Source organism: Mustela nivalis (assembly GCF_964662115.1).
Source record: "Mustela nivalis genome assembly, chromosome: 9".
Classification (NCBI taxonomy): Eukaryota; Metazoa; Chordata; class Mammalia; order Carnivora; family Mustelidae; genus Mustela; species Mustela nivalis.
Genome location: NC_139028.1, coordinates 31,172,789 through 31,192,227, shown reverse-complemented (window position 1 = coordinate 31,192,227; position 19,439 = coordinate 31,172,789). Strand labels below are relative to the sequence as shown.

Here is a 19,439-nt window from a genome sequence, read left to right as displayed (position 1 = left end):
AATCCTCTGTGCTCTGCCTAATTCATCTCCCCCACCTCCACCTGGCAACCACTGATCTTTTATTAGCTCCATAGTTTTGCCTTTTTCAGAATGGCACTACTTGGTATGTGACCTTCTCAGATTGAGTTCTTTCATTTAGAAATATGCAGTTCAGCTTCCTTCATGTCTTTGCATGGCTGCCTGTCATTTATTTTTAGCCCTGAATGATATTCCGTTGTCTGGATGTATGGCAGTTCATCCATTCATCTACTGCAGGGTATCTTGGTTGCTTCCAAGTGTCGCAATTATGAACAAAGCTATTATAAACATCTGGCCAGGTTGTTGTGTGAACACGTGTTTTCATCTTCTTTGGGTAAATGCCCAAGAGCACAATTGCTGGACGGCATGGTAAGATATGTATGGTTTTGTAAGAAAGCCCAAATGTTTCTCAAAGTTCTATACCATTTTGCATTCCCACTAGTAATTAACAAGAATGCCTATTTCTCCATATCTTTGCCAGCATTAGGTTTTGTCAGTGTTCTGGAAATAAATAAAACCTAACAGGTCTGTAGTTGTATCATCTTTTAATTTCTATTTCTCTGATGACTTATGAAGTGGAGCATCTCTCCATATGTTTACTTGCCATCTGTATATTTTCTTTGGTGGGATGTCTGCCATGGTCTTTGGTCCATTTTAAAAATCAGGTTGTTTTCTCATTGTTGAGTTTGTTTGTTTGTTTGTTTGTTTGTTTGTTTGTTTCAGACAGAGAGAAAGAGAGAGAGAGAGAGGGGGAGAACATGAGTGGGGAGGGGCAGAGGGAGAAGCAGACCCCTCATTGAGAAGGGAGCCTGATGTGGGGCTCAATCCCAGGACCCCGAGATCTTGACCTGAGCCAAAGGCAGAAGCTTAATGACTGAACCACCCAGACACCCCTCATTTTTGAATTTTAAGAGTTATTTGTGTGTATTAGATAATAGTCCTTTATCAGATGTGTCTTTTGCCAGTGTTTTCTCCCCATCTGGGGCATGTCTTCTCTTTCTTTTGATACTGTCTTTCACAGAGCAGCAGGTTTTAATTTAATTTAATTTGATTTTTTAAAAATATTTTATTTATTTATTTAACAGAGAGAGATCACAAGTAGGCAGAGAGGCAGTCAGAGAGAGATGGGGATGCAGGCTTCCCGCTGAGCAGAGAGCCCGATGTGGGGCTCAATCCCAGGACCCTGAGATCATGACCTGAGCCAAAAGCAGAGGCTTAACCTACTGAGCTACCCAGGCACCCCAGGTTTTAATTTTAATGAAGCCCAGCTTATCAATGATCTCTTTCATGCATTGTGTCCTTGTGTTGTATCTAAAAAGGCATCACCATACCTAAGATCATTTAGGGTTTCTTCTGTGTTATCCTCTAGGAGTTTATAGTTTTGCATTTAAGTCTATGATCCATTTTGAGTTAATTTTTGTGACGGGTACAAAGTCTCTGTCTAGATTCGCTGTTTTGCACATGGACATCCACTTGTTCTAACACCATTGTTGAAGAGAATGTTTTTGCTCATTGTATTTCCTTTGTGCCTTTGTCAAAGTTTAGTTCATTATACTTACATGGGTCTATTTTTGGGCTGTCTTTTCTGTCCCATTGATAATTTGTCTATTCTTTTGCCAGTTCCACACTGTTTTGATTACTGTAACTTTTTAAAAAAAGATTTTATTTATTTATTTGAGAGAGACAAAGAGAGATAGTGAGAGAGAGCATGATCGGGGGAGAGGGAGTGGGAGAAGCAGCTTCCCCTCTGAGCAGGGAACCCAGTGCGGGGCTCTACCCCAGGACTCTGGGATCATGACCTGAGCTGAAGGCGGACACTTGACTGGCTGAGTCACCCAGCTGCCCCTGATTACTGTAGCTTTATAGTAAGTCTTGACGTTGAATAATGTCAGTCCTCCAACTTTGTTCTTCTTCCATATTATGTTGCTTTTCTGGGTCTTTTGCCTCTCCGTGGAAACCTTAGAATCAGTTTGTTGATCTCCACAAAATAACCTACGGGGATTTTGATTGGGATTGCCTTGAATCTAGAGATCAACTTGGGAAGGGTTGACACCTTGGCAATATTGAGTCTTCTTACCCATGGATATTTCTCCATTTATTTTGTTCTTTGGCTTTATTCATCAGAGTTTTGTACTTTTCCTCATATAGTTCTTATAGATATGTCAGATTTATACCTAAGCATTTTAGTTTGTTGGGCACAAATGCAAGTGATTTGTGTTTCTAATTTTAATCCAACTTGTTTACTGTTGGTATATAGGAAAGCAATTGACTTTTGTATATTAACCTTGTATCCTGCAATCTTGCTTTAATCTTTTATTAGTTCCAGGAGTTTTTCCCTTGATTCTTTTGGATGTTCTACATAGACAATCATGTCATCTGGGAACAGTTTTATGTCTTGCTTCCCAATCTGTATACCTTTTCCTTTCTTATTTCATTAATATTGTATCTAGTATGATGTAGCATAGGAGTGGTAAGGAAGGAACATCCTTGTCATTTCCTGGTGCCCTTTTCACTGCATTACACCTTTTAGTCTTTTAAATTAAGTAAGCAAACATTTTATTTTTAAATGTTTACAACAGACAGGTCGATCAAGCATCCACTCCCTCCTTGACCATTTCCAATGGCCCTGAATTTGTGTTTGGTGGTCCATATGGTTCTAGGGAATCTTACAACAGCTCCAACTCTAGCTATTGAGAGATGGACTAGCAGCATCCCTATACCACAGTGACTAGTTCATGAGTAGACCTGTGTCCTAAACTGGCCCAATCTGAGTGGTGCACAGATGCTGTTTGTTTGTTTGTTTGTTTGTTTTTCCTTCTGTGTGGTATGCTATAAAGAAAGAAAGCCTGGAGACCCTGAAGCCATTTTGCCGTTATGAAGGAAGTCAATCTAGGGATGAAGGTAAACACAGAAATAGACCAAACATAAAATATTTGCAGGAAATGAAGCTAGGGCCTTGATTAAACCATAACTGAACATTCTCAATTATGTTACCCATAAATTCCTGTCATTTCTAAGCCACTTTGAATTTAGTTTTCTGTCACCTGTAACAGGATGCATAATTGGCTGATACAACTTTTGCTGATTAATGTATTTTTCTTACAAATAATTTAGAAAATTCTGAAAAATATTAAAAGCAAGTAAAAACTATCCATAATTCTACAACCTAGAATAATCACTATTAACATTTTAGGGGATTCCTTTTCAGTTTTCACTGAAGAGAAATTAGAAATTAAGATTATATTTAAAAAGCCTTATCTCTTGATTTCTTTTTACCGGAACATCGAATGATATGAAAATTTACATGGCCATCTGTAATTATTATCTTGTGCTTTGTCTCCCTCCCCAGTCCCATCCTGCTCCATTTTTTCCCTCTCTACCTCCCACAGCCCCCTGCCCTGCCTTTCAAATTCCTCATATCAGAGAGATCATATGATAATTATTTTTCTCTGATTGACTTATTTCACTCAGCATAATACCCTCTAGTTCCATCCACATCGTTATAAATGGCAGGATTTCGGTGTTTGATGACTGCACATTACTCCATTGTATACATATACCACATCTTCTTCATCCAATCATCTGTTGATGGACATCTAGGTTCTTTTCATAATTTGGCTATTGTGGACATTGCTGCTATAAACATTTGGGTGCATGTCTCCCTTCGGATCAATACATTTGTATCTTTAGGATAAATACTCAACAGTGCGATTGCTGGGTTGTAGGGTAGCTATATTTTCAAATTTTTTTTTTTAAGATTTTATTTATTTATCAGAGAGAGAGAGGGGGAGAGAGCAAGCACAGGCAGACAGAATGGCAGGCAGAGGCAGAGGGAGAAGCAGGCTCCCTGCTGAGCAAGGAGCCCGATGTGGGACTCGATCCCAGGATGCTGGGATCATGACCTGAGCCGAAGGCAGCTGCTTAACCAACTGAGCCACCCAGGCGTCCCTATATTTTCAAATTTTTGAGGAACTTCCATACGGTTTTCCAGAATGGCTGCACCAGCTTGCATTCCCACTGAAGTGTAGGAGGGCTCCCCTTTCTCCACAAAATCTGTCTTTTCCTGACTTCTTAGTTTTAGCCATTTTGACTGGTATGAGGGTTTTATCTCATTGTGGTTTTGATTTGTATTTTCCTGATGCTGTGATGTCAAGAATTTTTTCATATCTATTGGCCATTTGTATGTCTTCTTTGGAGAAATGTCTTCTGCCCATTTCTCGACTTGATGATTTGTTCTTTGTGTGTTTAGTTTAATTAAGTTCTTTATGGATTTTGGATACTAGCCCTATATCTGATATGTCATTTGTGAATATCTTCTTCCATTCTGTCAGTTGTCTTTTGGTTTTGTAGACTGTTTCCTTTGCTGTGCAAAGCTTTTGATCTTGATGAAGTCCCAAATGTTCATTTTTGCCCTTGCTTCCCTTGCCATTGGTGATGTTTCTAGGAAGAAGTTGCTGCAGCTAAGGTCAAAGAGGTTGCTACCTGTGTTCTCCTCAAGGATTTTTGTGGATTCCTGTCTCATATTGAGGTCTTTCATCCATTTTGAGTCTATTTTTGTGTGTTGTGTAAGGAAATGCTCCAGTTTCATTCTTCTGTATGTGGCTGTCCAATTTTCCCAATGCCATTTGTTGAAGAGACTATCTTTTTTCCATTGAACATTCTTTCCTGCTTTGTCAAAGATGAGTTGACCATAGAGTTGAGGGTCTATTTCTGGGCTCTATTCTGTTCCATTGATGTATGTATCTGTTTTTGTGTTAGTACCACAAAAACAGCTTTGATGATTACAGCTTTGTAATAGAGCTTGAAGTCTAGAATTGTGATGCCGCCAACTTTGGTTTTACTCTTTAATATTCCTCTAGCTATTCGAGGTCTTTTCTGGTTCCATATAAATTTTAGAATTATTTGTTCCATTTATTTGAAAAATATTGATGGTATTTTGATAAAGATTGCATTAAATGTGTAGACTGTTTTAGGTAGCATAGACATTTTCACAATATTTGTTCTTCTAATCCATGAGCATGGAATGTTTCTCCATTTCTTTGTGTCTTCCTCAATTTCTTTCCTGAGTACTTTACAGTTTTCTGAGTACAGATTCTTTGCCTCTTTGATTAGGTTTATTCCTAGGTATCTTATGGTTTTTGGTGCAATTGTAAATGGGATCAACTCTTTAATTTCTCGTTGTTCTGTCATGCTGTTGGTGTATAGAAACGCAACTGATTTATGTGTGTTGATTTTAAATCCTGACACTTTACTGAATTCCTGTATGAGTTGTAGCATTTTTGGAGTGGAATATTTTGGGTTTTCCATATAAAGTATCATATCATCTGCAAAGAGTGATAATTTGGCTTCTTCTTTACCAATTTGGATGCCTTTTATTTCTTTCTGTTGTCTGATTACCAAGGGTAGGACTTCTGGTGGTATGTTGAATAGTGTGGGGACAGTGTTCCTGACATTGGAGAAAAAGCTCTCAGCTTTTCCCCATTGAGCATGATATTCATCCCCATTGAGAATGATATGCACCATCCATAGATGGCTTTTATGATATTGAGGTATGTACCCACTATTCCTACACTGTGAAGAGTTTTGATTAAGAAAGTATGCTGTACTTTGTCAAAGCAGCATCTACTGAGAGTATCATATGGTTCTTGTTCTTTCTTTGATTAATGTATTATATCACATTGATTGATTTGTGGATGCTGAACCAACCTTGCAGCCCAGGAATAAATCCCACTTGGTCGGGGTGAGTAATCCTTTTAATGTACTGTTGGATCTTAATGGCTAGTATTTTAGTGAGAATATTTGCATCTGTGTTCATCAAAGATACTGTTCTGTAATTCTCCTTTTTGATGGGGTCTTTGTCAGGTTTTGGGATCAAGGTAATGTTGGCCTCATAAAATGAGTTTAGAAGTTTTCCTTCCATTTCTATTTTTTGGAACAGGTTCAGGAGAATAGATAGTAATGTTTAAATGTTTGGTAGGAATTCCCTGGGAAACAATCTGGCTCTGGGCTCTTGTTTGTTGGCAGATTTTTTTTTTTTTAAGATTTTTTTCTTTATTTATCTGACAGAGATCACAAGTAGGCAGAGAGGCAGGCAGAGAGAGAGGAGGAAGCAGGCTCCCTGCAGCGCAGAGAGCCCGATGTGGGGCTCGATCCCAGGACCTGGGATCATGACCTGAGCCGAAGGCAGAGGCTTAACCCACTGAGCCACCCAGGTGCCCCTATTGGCAGATTTTTGATGACTGCTTCAATCTCCTTACTGGTTAAGAATCTGTTCAGGTTTTCTATTTCTTCCTGGTTGAGTTGTGGTAGTTTATATGTCTCTAGAAATGCATCTATTCTTCCAGATTGTCAAATTTGCTGGTGTATAGTTGCTCATAATATGTTCTTATAGTTGTTTGTATTTCTTCTGTGTTGTTTGTGATCTCTCCTCTTTCATTCATGATTTTATTAATTTGGGTCCTTTCTCTTTTCTTTTTGATAAGACTGTCCAGAGGTTTATCGATCTTATTAATTCTTTCAAAGAACCAGCTCCTAGTTTCATTGATTTGTTCTTCTGTTCTTTCGATTTCTATTTCATTGATTTCTGCTCTGATCTTTATTATTTCTCTTATCCTGCTGGGTTTAGGCTTTCTTTGCTGTTCTTTCTCTAGCTCCTTTAGATGTAAGGTTAGGTTGTATACTTGAGACCTTTCTTGTTTCTTGAGAAAGGCATGTATTGCTATATATTTTCCTCTCAGGACCACCTTTGCTGTATCTCAAAGATTTTGAACAGTTGTGTTTTCATTTTCATTTGTTTCCATGAATTTTTAAAAATTCATCTTTAATTTCCTGGTTGACCCATTCATTCTTTAGTAGGATGATCTTTAGCCTCCATGTATTTGAGTTCTTTCCAACTTTTTTCTTGTGGTTGAGTTCTAGTTTCGAAGCATTGTGGCCTGAAAATATGCAGGGAACGATCCCAATATTTTGGTACCAGTTGAGACCTGATTTGTGACCCAGGATGTGATCTATTCTGGAGAATGTTCCATGTGCACTAGAGAAGAATGTGTATTCTGTTGCTTTGGGATTGAATGTTCCAAATATACCTTTTGTGTCCATCTTGTCCAGTGTATCATTTAAACCCTTTATTTCCTTGTTGACTTTTGCTTAGATGAACTGTCCATTTCAGTGAGGGGGGTGTTAAAGTCCCCTACTATTATTGTATTATTGTTGATGTGTTTCTTTGATTTTGTGATTAATTGGTTTATATAGTTGGCTGCTCCCATATTAGGGGCATAGATATTTAAAATTGTTAAAACTTTTTGTTGGACAGACCCTTTAAGTATGATATCATGTCATTCCTCAGCTCTTATTATAATCTTGGCTTAAAATCTAATTTATCTGATATAAGGGTTACCACCCAGATTTCTTTTGATGTCGATAAGCATGGTCAATTGTTTTCCACCTCCTTACTTTAAATCTGGAAGTGTCTTTGGGTCTAAAACGAGTTTCTTGCAGACACCATATTGATGATTCTTGTTTTTTTTTTTTTTTTTTTTAACCATTCTGATATCTGTGTCTTTTGATTGGGGCATTGGCCCATTTACATTCAAGGTAATTATTGAAAAATACGAATGTAGTGCCATTGTACTGCCTGTAAGGTGACCATTACTGTATATTGTCTCTGTTCCTTTTTTGTCTGTTACTTTCTCTCTTTGCTCTCTCTTTGCTTAGAGGACCCCTTTCAATATTTCCTGTAAGTCTGGTTTGCTGTTTGCAAATTGTTTTAGTTTTTGTTTGTCCTGGAAGCTTTTTTTTATCTCTCTTTCTATTTTCAATGACAACCTATCTGGATATAGTATTCTTCTTGGCTGCATATTATTCTTGTTTAGTACTCTGAATATATCATGCCAGTCCTTTCTGGCCTACCAGGTCTCTGTGGATAGGTCTACTTCCAATCTAATATTTCTGCTGTAGTATGTTATAGATCTTTCATCCTGAGCTGCTTTCAGGATTTTCTCTTTGTCACTGAGACTTATAAGTTTTCCTATTAGATGGTGGTGTGTGGACCTATTTTTATGGATTTTGAGGGAGATTCTCTCTGCCTCCTGGATTGTGATACTTGTTCCCTCCCCAAATTAGGGAAATTCTCTGCTATGATTTGCTCCATTATCCTTCTGTCTCCTTCTTCTTCTTTTGGGATCCCAATTATTCTAATATTGTTTCATCTTATGATGTCACTTATCTCTCGAATTCTCCCCTTGTGGTCTAGTAGTTGTGTCACTCTTTTTCTCAGCTTCTTTATTCTCCATCATTTGGTGTTCTATATCACTGGTTCTCTCCTCTGCTTCATTTATGCTAGCAGTAAGAGCCTCCATTTTTTTATTGTACCTTATTAATAGCTTTTTTAAATTTCAACTTGGTTACATTTTAGTTCTTTATTTCTCCAGAAAGGAATTCTCTAGTATCTTCCATGCTTTTTTCAAGACCAGCTAGCACCTTGATAATCATCATTCTGAACTCATTATGACATATTACTAATGTTCATTTTGATTAGGCCCCTAGCCATCAGTACAGCCTATTGTTCTTTTTTTTTTTGAGGTGAGTTTTTCCACCCTGTCATTTTATCCAGATAAGAATAGATGAAGGAGAGAACAAAATACTAAAAAAGGTGAAAATGACTCCAGAAAAATATACACTAACCAAATCAGAAGAGACCTGAAACCAGGTCTCTGGTATATATATATATATATATAAATATATATATTTTACCCCCCTTCTTTCTTCATCTATATCTTATCTATATCTATATCTTCATATAGATATCTATATATATATATATAGAGAGAGAGAGTAAAATATATATATAATATATGTAATACATATATATACATAAGCAAAAAGTTGCTTAAAAAGGTATTGGTAAGATAATATAGTTTAAAAAACATTAAAATAAGAAAGAGGAAAAATTTTTTAAAATAGAATAAGAAAAAATTAAAAAATTAAAAAAAATTTAACTTTGAAGGACTAAAGAATCACGTAAAAAAAGCTATGAATTCTGTGTGCTGTATTTCTGTAGCTCTGGAGTTCCGCAGTTCTCATTGATTGGTAACTTGGTCTTGGCTAGATGTTCTTGCTGATCTGGGTGAGGGGCTGTTGCAGTGATTCTCAAATGTCTTTGCCTGAGGCGAAATTGCACCACTCTTGCCAGAGGCCAGGCTAAGTAATCTGCTTGGGTTCATGCTTAGTAGCTTTTGTTCCCTGAGTGCTTTCTGTAGAGCTTTGGAGGACAGGAATGAAGATGGCAGCCTCCCAATCTTGGGTCCTGTAGCAGTCGAGAGCTCGGGACCCCACTCCTCAGTGCACCCTCAGAGAAAAGCAGTCAATCCCTCCCATCTTCCTGGTCTCTGACAGCACTCGAGCTCACCCGGCCTGTGACTGAGAGTTTCTCTCTCTGGCGCACAACCCCCATTTGGAGTCTCCAAACCCAGCAGATTCCTGCTGCATGCTCCCATGCCACTCCTCCTGGAGGAGGAAGGCGAGTCTCCCTGGATCTGCCACTTGTGGGGTCCCTGTTCAAGGACCAGTGGCCCAGTTGTGCCTCGGGTCATGGTTTAAAGTAACCCCAAGCTGAGAGCACACATTTTGGCTCCCTTTGCCAGCTTCCCCACTCTGATACCTGGGAGCTCTGCCACACTCAGACACTCCCAATCTTTCTGTGACCCTGCAGGTCCTGAAACCACACTGTCCCCATGAGGGCTCCACCCCTGCTTAGCCTCTGGAGCGACATCACTCAGTGAAGCAGACTTCTAAATGTTCCAAGTTTATGCTCTGTTGTTCTACCACTTGCCTGGCCTTGGCCTCCCTCCATGGTCTTCTTCCCATATGTCACCTTGGGTTCACTTCTTTGCATTTCCTACCTTCCGGAAAGTTGTCATGTTTCTGTTCCTAGAATTGCTGCTTTTCTTCTCTTCAATCTCCTGTTGAGTTTGTAGCTGCTCAGAATGGTTTGATAATTATCTAACTGAATTCCTGGGACCCCATGATATTTAGATCTCCTACTCCTTCACCATCTTGCCCACCCCCAGGAGGGTCTATTTCTGATGTCAGGGTGGGGAGGGGATAAGTCTCCGTAAAGCAGCAGAGATGTCCAAGAACAAGCTGAAGAGTGCAGAGTCTTGGCATCTAAAGGAATAAAGTGCGTCAAGAAACAAGGGGTCATGATAAACATCTAAAGCTGCAGAGAAGTCTGCAGAGATGAGCACTGAAACATGCTCTTGGATTTTGTGGCATTTGGGTTTTTAATGCCTCTAACAAGACCTGTTTTAGGATTGTGTTGGGGGCAGAAGCCTGGTTGTGATTTGAAGAAATATTAGGGGAAAAAGGAATGGAAGCAGGTTTTATGAAAAAGTCTAGGCATTTTGATGAGAAAGGAAGCAGAGAGTAAGGACTAACATGGTTCTCAGTCTTGTCTGTATGATAGAATTATGTGGAAGCCTTTAAAAAATCCCAATGCCAATGCCATTCTCAAGACCAATTAATTCGGAATCTCTGGGAGTTAGACCCTAGTACTGGGAGAGTTTATAAAGCTCCCAGGTGACTCTAATATGCAACCCAAACTGACAATCTCCAGGTTAGAAGGAGATGCAGGGTTGAAATTATATACAAATATATTTTAAAGAATGCATAGACTTGAAGGTGTTTAATTGTTGGTAGGAGGGGAATAGGTTGGAGGGAAGAGAAGGCACAGTTGTTTGTGTAATCCTGAGCTGCAGGGGAAAGAAACATATAGAAACAATGGAATGAGTTACGCTTTTAACTGCACCATCCATCGGTTACCTTGACATTTATAAAAATATTTTAATCTGTATTTCTTTAATTATACAAAGTCAAGAGTAAAGTTGCTTCTTGAAGCATTTCCTATAGAAAATAATGCAGCTAAGCAGTTTCCATACACCATTTCCATTTTCCTGAGTCTTTAATACAGATGATGGTTGCAAAAGAATTATTATTTTGCACTCTGCATTTTTCTTTTTTAAAAAAGGAAACACTTTTGACATTTGCATTTATTTTTGTAACCATGGTTTAGGACCATTGTTTAGATTTAGTATTAGATGTAATTCATTTAAATGTTGCCTGGTGGTGTGATGCTTTTATGACATCACCACTCCTAAGTTTTGAAATTCCTTCCTCATTTGGCATGTGTGTTCAGAAAAAGTATACAGCATGATATTTTCTGAGCTCCTGAATGCTTGAAGATATTTTCTCATTTTTTTTCGAAGTGAAAGACAACAGCACTGAGCATGGAATTCTTGTATTTCAATATCCTCCATAAATACTCCACCAATATTTTTTACTGTTCCACTAGAGGTAACTTGTTTTTTTTACCTGTATACTTGCAGGGTTTCCCCCTGTTATCTTATATTTATAACACATTTTCAGAACATGCCTCTTTGTTGTTGCTTTACATTGGGACATGGTGAACACTATTGGTTTCAAAGATATTTTTTCCTGCTCAAAAAAAAATGTTCTTTAGTTATGCTTCTGATTATTACTTTGGTTTGAGCAATTTTGGTTTATTCCTCGGGGTTACTATCAGACTTAGACCCAAACTTCACTCTTTGTCCTCCGTGTCTCATACTTTTTCTGTTTTCATTTGACTTTTTTCCTTTGTGGTCTGGAAGAACTTTTCAAGTTTATTCTCCAGGTATCAGTTGTGTTTTTTCCCCCTACAATTTCCATTCTTCTTTTTCCTGCCTTTAATGTAATTCTGAGACTATACTTTTCTTTAGTTTGTAATTTTCCACATTTTGATTCATCTCCTTTTTATTTTTTTGCACACTTTTAAAAATCATATCCTGTCTCTCCTTAGGGGTTCTGTTACTAGGTCAGAGACCATACCTTCTGGCAATATATTGAAGCCACCATTTTAGAGACTTGCTATTTTCCAGAGGCTTTAAGATGATATACCTTTTCTCATGCTCTGTAACTTTTTTTTCCCCTGTAAGACCCATGGCTAACCAGGGGTGCCTGGGTGGTATAGTCAGTTAAGCCTCTGCTTTTGAGATCATGATCTCAGGTCCTAAGATTGAGCCCCATGTTGGGCTCCCTGCTTAGTGGGGAGCCTGCTTCTCTCTCTCTCTCTTTCTGCCTTTCCCTCTGCTTGTCTGCTTATTCTCTCTTTCTATCTCTCAAATTAACAAATAAAATCCTCTTTTAAAAAAAGACCCATGGCTAACCAAACAAAATGTTTGCAAATATTCAGTATGCAGAGGGCTTGCATATGCCTTCTGTATCCTTAGGCACGTGTTCAACTCCCTGTTCATTTCAACAGATATATGAGTCAGGCTGATTGCAATCACATGGATGGAACTAGAGGGTATTATGCTAAGCAAAATAAGTCAATCAGAAAAAGACAATTATTATATGATCTTGCTGATTTGTGGAATTTGATAAACAAGGCAGAGGATCATGGGGGGAAGAGAAGAAAAATGAAATGGGACAACACCAGAGAGGGAGATGAACCAAAAGAGACTATTAATTTCAGGAAACAAACTAAGAGTTGCTGGAGGGGAGGAGGTGGGAGGGATGGGGTGCCTAGGTGATGCGCACCAGGGAATGTATATGCTGTGGTGAGTGCTGTGAATTGTGTAAAACTGATGAATCATAGACCTGTACCCCTGAAACAAATAATATATTAGATGTTAATTTTTAAAAAATGTTAGAGAGGTGCTTGGGTGGCTCAGTTGGTTGAGCTTCCAACTCTTCGTTTCAGCTCAGGTCAGGATCTCAGGGTGGGAGATCAAGCACCGGGGCTCCATGCTCAGTGGGAGTGTGTCTGAGCTTCTGTCCCTCTGCTCCTCCCTCGCCCATGTGCATGCGCATTCACTCTCTCTCAAATAAATAAATAAATTTATCTTTAAAAAAAAAAAAGTCAGGCTGATACAGACTTAGTGTCTGCGGGCTTTTCATCCAACTTGCTCAATTGGCATGAGAAAGCATCTTCTACCACCTGTAGTTTGCTCTGTCAAGCTGAACACAGAGGCTGCCTGAACACCATTAAGCTCCAGCATTTGCAGCCATGGGACTCACCTTCCTTTGGTTGCTCTGCTGCATTGCCTCATCGGGCTTTTCTGGCTTTTGTTCTGATGCTCAGCCTTGCAGGAAGCCACAGGGTGCTGCTAGTCCCCGCACCTAGCTTCTACCCAGGTTTTAAATTTTTTATTTTATTTTATTTATTTATTTTTTTTCCCCTCGGATTGGCAGCCTCTAAGTAGTTATGGAAGCAGGTTCTGATCTGAGCGTGAGAGAGGGCTGCGGAAGTGGCACAGTTGAGGAGAGAAGTGCCTCCAAGACAGAGGGACAGCTCCCTGGTTTCCCTACTGATGCTGATCAGAACATGTATCCTGAAGGAAAGCGAGGTGATGAGCAGATCTGCCTTGTTCCCCACCCCATCGGCCATTTTCATCAGCCAGGTTCTATAGGGTCCACAGCTAGTGGGTCTTCCTGGATTTATCAAGAGTCTTAAATGTTGGTATTGTGAATTTTTGTTTTTTTCTGTCTTAATAAGAACAGTAAATGGGAGGCTGGCAGAATTTTCCATGAAGAACTTAAATTGAGGCCAGATGCCATTTTGCACTTTTCTTTTACCATCTGAGTGGTGGTACCATAGAAATAAATCTTAATCAAGTAAGATGAAAGCTTTGGGCAAAGATGAGGACAGGGTGAGAGCCAGCCTGACGATATGCAGCAGGTGGCTAGTGGACTGTGCCCCTCAGCATGGGACTGACTTTTCTTTTAGCTGCACTCCGAAGGACTTAGAATTCCAGACTCTCATGCACCTCTTAAGACTTTGAAGATCTCTACTCTCTGGGGGGTTCAGAGATCTCGTCCATCTCCTAAAACTATTCTGTTCCTTCTAGTAGGATGTTAAAAGCATGCTTAGAAACGAGAGCTACAGTCTGATGTTTACAGCAGCAATATCCATAATAGCCAAAATATGGAAAGAGCCCAGAGGTCCATCGACAGATGAATGGATAAAGAAGATGTGGTACACACACACACACACACACACACACACACACACACACACAGAGAGAGGAATATTACTTAGCCATCAAAAAGAATGAACTCTTACCATTTGCAATGATGTGGATGGAGCTAGAGGGTATTATGCTAAGCAAAATAAGTCAATCAGAAAAAGACAATTATTATATGATCTCCCTGATTTGTGGAATTTGAGAAACAAAATAGATGAACATAGGGGAGGGACAGAAAATTAAAATTAAAAGTTAAAATAAGGTGAAATCAGAAAGGGAGACAAACTGTGAGAGGCTTTTAACTATAGGAAAAAAACTGAAAGATTCTGGAGGGGTGGGGGGTGGGGGGTGAGGTAACTGGGTAATGAGCCTTAATTAAGGGGGGGTCCTTGATATCATGAGCACTGGGTGTTATATGCAACTGATGAATCACAAAACTCTACCTCTTAAATGAAAGAAAGAAAGAAAGAAAGAAAGGGTTAGAGGAGATAGTGCTGGCAGACTGAGACCCTTAGGTGGGCTTCAACAAGACAGATGGTTACCCCTTAGACATTGCATAGACTTAGCTGGCTCCCTGATAGAAATGCCCATGGATCAATGGAATGGAGCTGCCTGGTGGTCTTGCTAGATGATTTGCCAGCAACACCTAGTGTATTTGGAAGTCAGAGCCTATTTCATTCATTTAATAGCAGCCAATATTTCCTGAGAACCTACCATGTATCAGGCACTGAAGTAGGTATTGGGATACAACAGTGAACATGACACATTGTCTGTCCTTAAGCAGCCTGAAGTTTATTGGTGGGGAGGGACAGCTACCTAGGAAACGATATGTGTTGAGATCTGAAGTTGAGGTAAGTGTATGGTACTATGAGTGAGTAAAGGATGGTACTATTTAACTACTCCCAGTGCATGAAGGAAGAATTCTTGAAGGAAGTGATACATAAACTCCAGAAAGAAAAAAGACACATAGGAGAGAGTTAATATTATAAAAAGCTCTAGTATGGAAGAACATATTTCTGAGTTGAAAGAAGACTCAGTCTGTAAAATCGAAGGAGACACCCAGATCCACTCAAGTTAATTATTTTAAAGATTTATTTATTTTGGGAGGAGGGGAGAGAGAGAGAAGTGGGAGAGGCGGAGGGAGAAAGAATCTCAAGCAGACTCACTGCTGAGTATGGAGATAGATGCAGAGCTCAGTCCCATGACCCTGAGATCATGACCGGAGCTGAAACCAAGAGTTGACGCTTAACCGACTGAGCCACTCGGGTTTTTTTTTTAAACATCTGTTTGGATGTGTATAGTAAGCACTACATAATGATTTGCGAAAGAAGGCATAGATCACACAGACTGTTAAGGGACATTCTAACAACGTCCTGAAACTAAGTTTTTTTTAACAAAATGAACTGGTAAAATGGGGAAGGAAAAATGTCATAAAAAAAACTTTAGGGGTAAATGTTTCATTTACTTCTCCTTACTCTGTTTCAAATATCTTCATTGGAACTTGGAGAGAGGTAGGAGAAAAGGCAGCCTTGGCAAGAGAAATAGTTGGTGTTTTGACTGATATGATGGTGAAGATGTATGTGGCAAATGAAAAGCATGGAGGAAAGAAAAACAATAATTGATTTTCTCCTTTTAGTATTCATTTCAATTTATGGTTTTGATAGGCTACATTCAAAATGTTTACCCTTTGAGTACAATTACCTTTATCTATATCTATATCTATCTATCTATCTATCTATCTATCTATCTATCTATATTTACTTAGGTTCCACACCCAACATGGAACCCCAAATGGGGCTTGAACCCATGACCCTAAGATCAAGACCTACACTGAGATCAAGAGTCAGATGCTCAACCCACTGAGCCACCTGGGTGCCCTAAGTATGATTACCTTCTATATTTAAGTTAGCACTGTCAATAGGACATAAATTATTTGAAAATTCTGATGATAATATAATTGATGATTGACCAAAATGTAGACATGAGCAGTAAAGTTTACAGAGTAAATACATAGAACAATTTATTACTTATATTTGTCTTTATTTTATTCACACCCGTTGTTGTTCCATTTAATCAATCAAGCCTTCAAAATAATAACTAAATTCAGACTTTTTTGATATTTTGCTGACTCTCAATACTATTATGATCGTAGCTTGGGACACCTGGGTGGCTCAGTTGGTTAAGCACCTGCCTTGGGCTTGGGTTATGATCCCAGGGTCCTGAGATCCTGTCCCCATGTTGGGCTCCCTGCTCAGCTGCTCCCTCTTCCTCTGCCCCTCCCCCGCTTGTGCTTCCTCTCTCTCTCTCTCTCTCTCTCTCTCTCTCGCTTGCTCTTGCTTTCAAATAAATAAATAAAGTAAAAAAAAAAAAAGGCCCATAGCTTTACACATTTAAGAAAACATGTTGTTGTTTTAAAAGCTTATCAAGCCAGGAGGATAGAACATATACATTTATCAGTATATTTGCTTGAGTTAAACTTTTAAGCACTTAGGCATATGCAATTTTGGCTTCCATTGTACAATGGGAGCAGTGAATGTTGCTGGACTCTGGACCTGGACTCTGCAAATGTTCGAGAGGGACCTGTTGCTCAGAGTTCAGCTACCACTGTGCCTTTAGTGTTGTGTCAGAGAGAACCCACTTCAGAGTGAACCTGAGCATTTTATAATTGAAACCCTATTGGTCATTCCCATATTAAAGTATACACACACACAAACACACACACACACACACACAGACACACACACACACACACACACACATATATCTTCTTTTTTTTTTTTTTTAAAGATTTTATTTATTTATTTGAGAGAGAGAGAGAGTGAGAGAGAACATGAGCAAGGAGAAGGTCAGAGAGAGAAGCAGACTCCCCGTGGAACTGGGAGCCCTATGCGGGACTCGATCCCAGGACTCCGGGATCATGACCTGAGCCGAAGGCAGTCGTCCAACCAACTGGGCCACCCAGGCGTCCCTATATCTTCTTGACATGGTAGAATTATTTTGCTTCTGTAACATGGAGCTTCTTCGAGATGTTCCTGTCTATTCCTTACAGGCATCATGGTTTCCTCCTCTGTGTGCCTCTAGGTCTGGAATAGTTGGATGTCAAGTAAGTGCTTGTTGAATTGGAAGTTTCTTGAAAAGTTGCAAGAGGCAAGAAAAAGTTGCATAGTGGCGAGAGCAGGGGTTCTAAAGTCAGAGGGCCTTGGGTCCAGAGTCTTTTATTTATTTATTTATTAAGATTTTATTTATTATTTATTTGACAGGCAGAGATCACAGGTGGGCAGAGAGGCAGGCAGAGAAGCAGACAGAGGAAGGGAAGCAGGCTCGCCGTGGAGCACAGAGCCCGAGATCCCAGGATCTCAGGGATCATGATTTGAGCTGAAGGCAGAGGCTTTAACCCACTGAGCCACCCAGGTGCCCCTGGAGCCTTTTAAAAGGTTGGCTGTCTCTGGGCAGAAACTCCATTTCTCTGTGTGTCAGTCTTTTGTCTGGAGAGTTCTAGCCTATTCCTCCGAAGGTTCTGATAAAAGTGAAATGAGTTAATATGTTCCAGGTATGCAGATCAGCAGGAACTAACTACGCATTTGCTGTTATTAAGGAGGGTTAGTAGATGATTCCATTTAACACATACTGATTGAATACGTGTCCTCTGCTGGGGAACAAAGGGCGCATATGGGTCTACCATGTGCCAGGCCTTGGGCATAGCTGTGGATATCAGAGCAAACAGGACCCAGTCTCTGCCGTATTTGGGTTTGTAGAGTAAGGGATTCAGGTGAGTCATCAAGCGATTATAGAACAGATTATTATAACAGGGTCCTGGAACCTGGAAGCATGCAGGAGGGATCCCTTCCCCTGTCTTGGGCAACCAGAAATCATTTTCTAAAAAAGTGGAATCAAAACTGATGGAAATTTCTTACGCTTATAAAGGGAAGGGAGGAATGGAGATCCATTGAGGTTATAATGGCCTTAGATTTCGTTTGCTTGAAATCCTAGGTATTTCAGGAAAGCCATGGTGGGTTTGGGGGTCAGCACTCCTGACCCTTGGTAACAGCCATAGCGCCCACAGCCTTCAGGTCCCCATTCGTGGTCTGCTAAGCTGTGTGTTTTCAGGATCATTTGGGGTCCTGTTTTTCTTAGCTTGTGTCCAAACAAGTACCATGATGGGTTTTACAGCGTGTTGATTTATCTTTTGAGACATTTCTTCCTCTTCTAGATACTTCTTCACAAGTTTCCTGTTACCATCAGGACCAACACTTCCTGCAGAGACTTCCGGCTCATGGAAGCAGCGTGCGCCAGCAGGAGAGTTCAATTGCATTGAGGGCTTCCCAAAGGAGTTCTTTTTTCCCCTTCTTGCTGGCTTCCTTCTTCTCTCTTATCTCTGCTCTGTTCCCCACTTGCCCCAAATCCTCAGACTTCCTCTGGAGACTGCAAATGATGATTTCAGAGACAGCGAGCTCAGGAGCCTGCGTTCAGGCAGGACCCTCCTGGGCCTCCTTCGGCTCTGGGTAAAGCAGTTATGTTGGCCCAGTCCTACAAGCAGTATAAAATCTGTAGGTAATTAAGAGCTCCCAACTCTCCCTTCAGTCCTACAAATACATCACCCTGGGAGAGGGATCAGCATTTCATAACCCTCACTCACTGAGGTCAGGGCCATAATAGGCTGCTGGAATTCCAAATGTTAAATGAGAGGAGGTAAATATGACTCATTGATACCACAGGACACATTAGCCTCTCTGTTCCCTCTGCTCCCCTCAAGGGTCCTACAGGCATGAGACCCCAAGATATGACTTTTAGGAATTAAGGAACCTGGAGAATGGGGGATATTACCTGAAGGACACAGGTATATGCCACAGGAGAGAGTCTCTATCGATGTGTTGATGAGTTTTAAGCATCTGAAAATGGGGTCAACCCAGTTCCCTCCCTCCCTACCTCCCTTCCTTTCTTCCTTCCTCCCTCTTCCCTCCCTCCCCCCCCCCACCCCTTTCTTGCTTCCTCCCTCTGCTGAGCCCTTCTCATTCCAGCCTGAGGCTGTGCCAACATAGCAATCGAACAGAGTGAAGATATGACAAATAAGAAACGCATAGTCAACATGATCATTAAAACTCAAATCCGATAATTCAGGTTTTATTTTTCTTGTATTTTCCTGTTTGGCTTTGACAATGCCAGAATGAACTAGAATCTGCCAGAGCCTCCTTTCTCCTTGAACTGCCTACACAGATCTTAGCCTCCCTGGGATCCACCCTTTTGTAGGAGAGCAAAGAAGAGGAATCTGGAAGATTCTGTCTAGGGCTAGAGCTGCGGAGGGCACAGAGATTCATCTGTGTGGGGTCTGTCCTTACCTGTCCCATTTTCCTTAAGATACCATGGATTTTTTTTTTTTTTTTAATGAAAGAAACCGGGAGGATC

The 19,439-nt window shown here is 40.1% G+C and overlaps 1 long non-coding RNA gene across 1 annotated transcript in view; it reads left to right on the top strand.

Moving 5' to 3' along the window:
* Positions 1-19,140, top strand: part of LOC309841085 — a 47,583-nt gene extending 28,443 nt beyond the window's left edge. The window contains exons 3-4 of the long non-coding RNA XR_014298926.1: positions 17,086-17,139; positions 18,247-19,140. This is a non-coding gene — a long non-coding RNA (uncharacterized lncRNA). The remainder of the gene's footprint in view (positions 1-17,085; positions 17,140-18,246) is intronic.
* Positions 19,141-19,439: the final 299 nt, after the last annotated feature.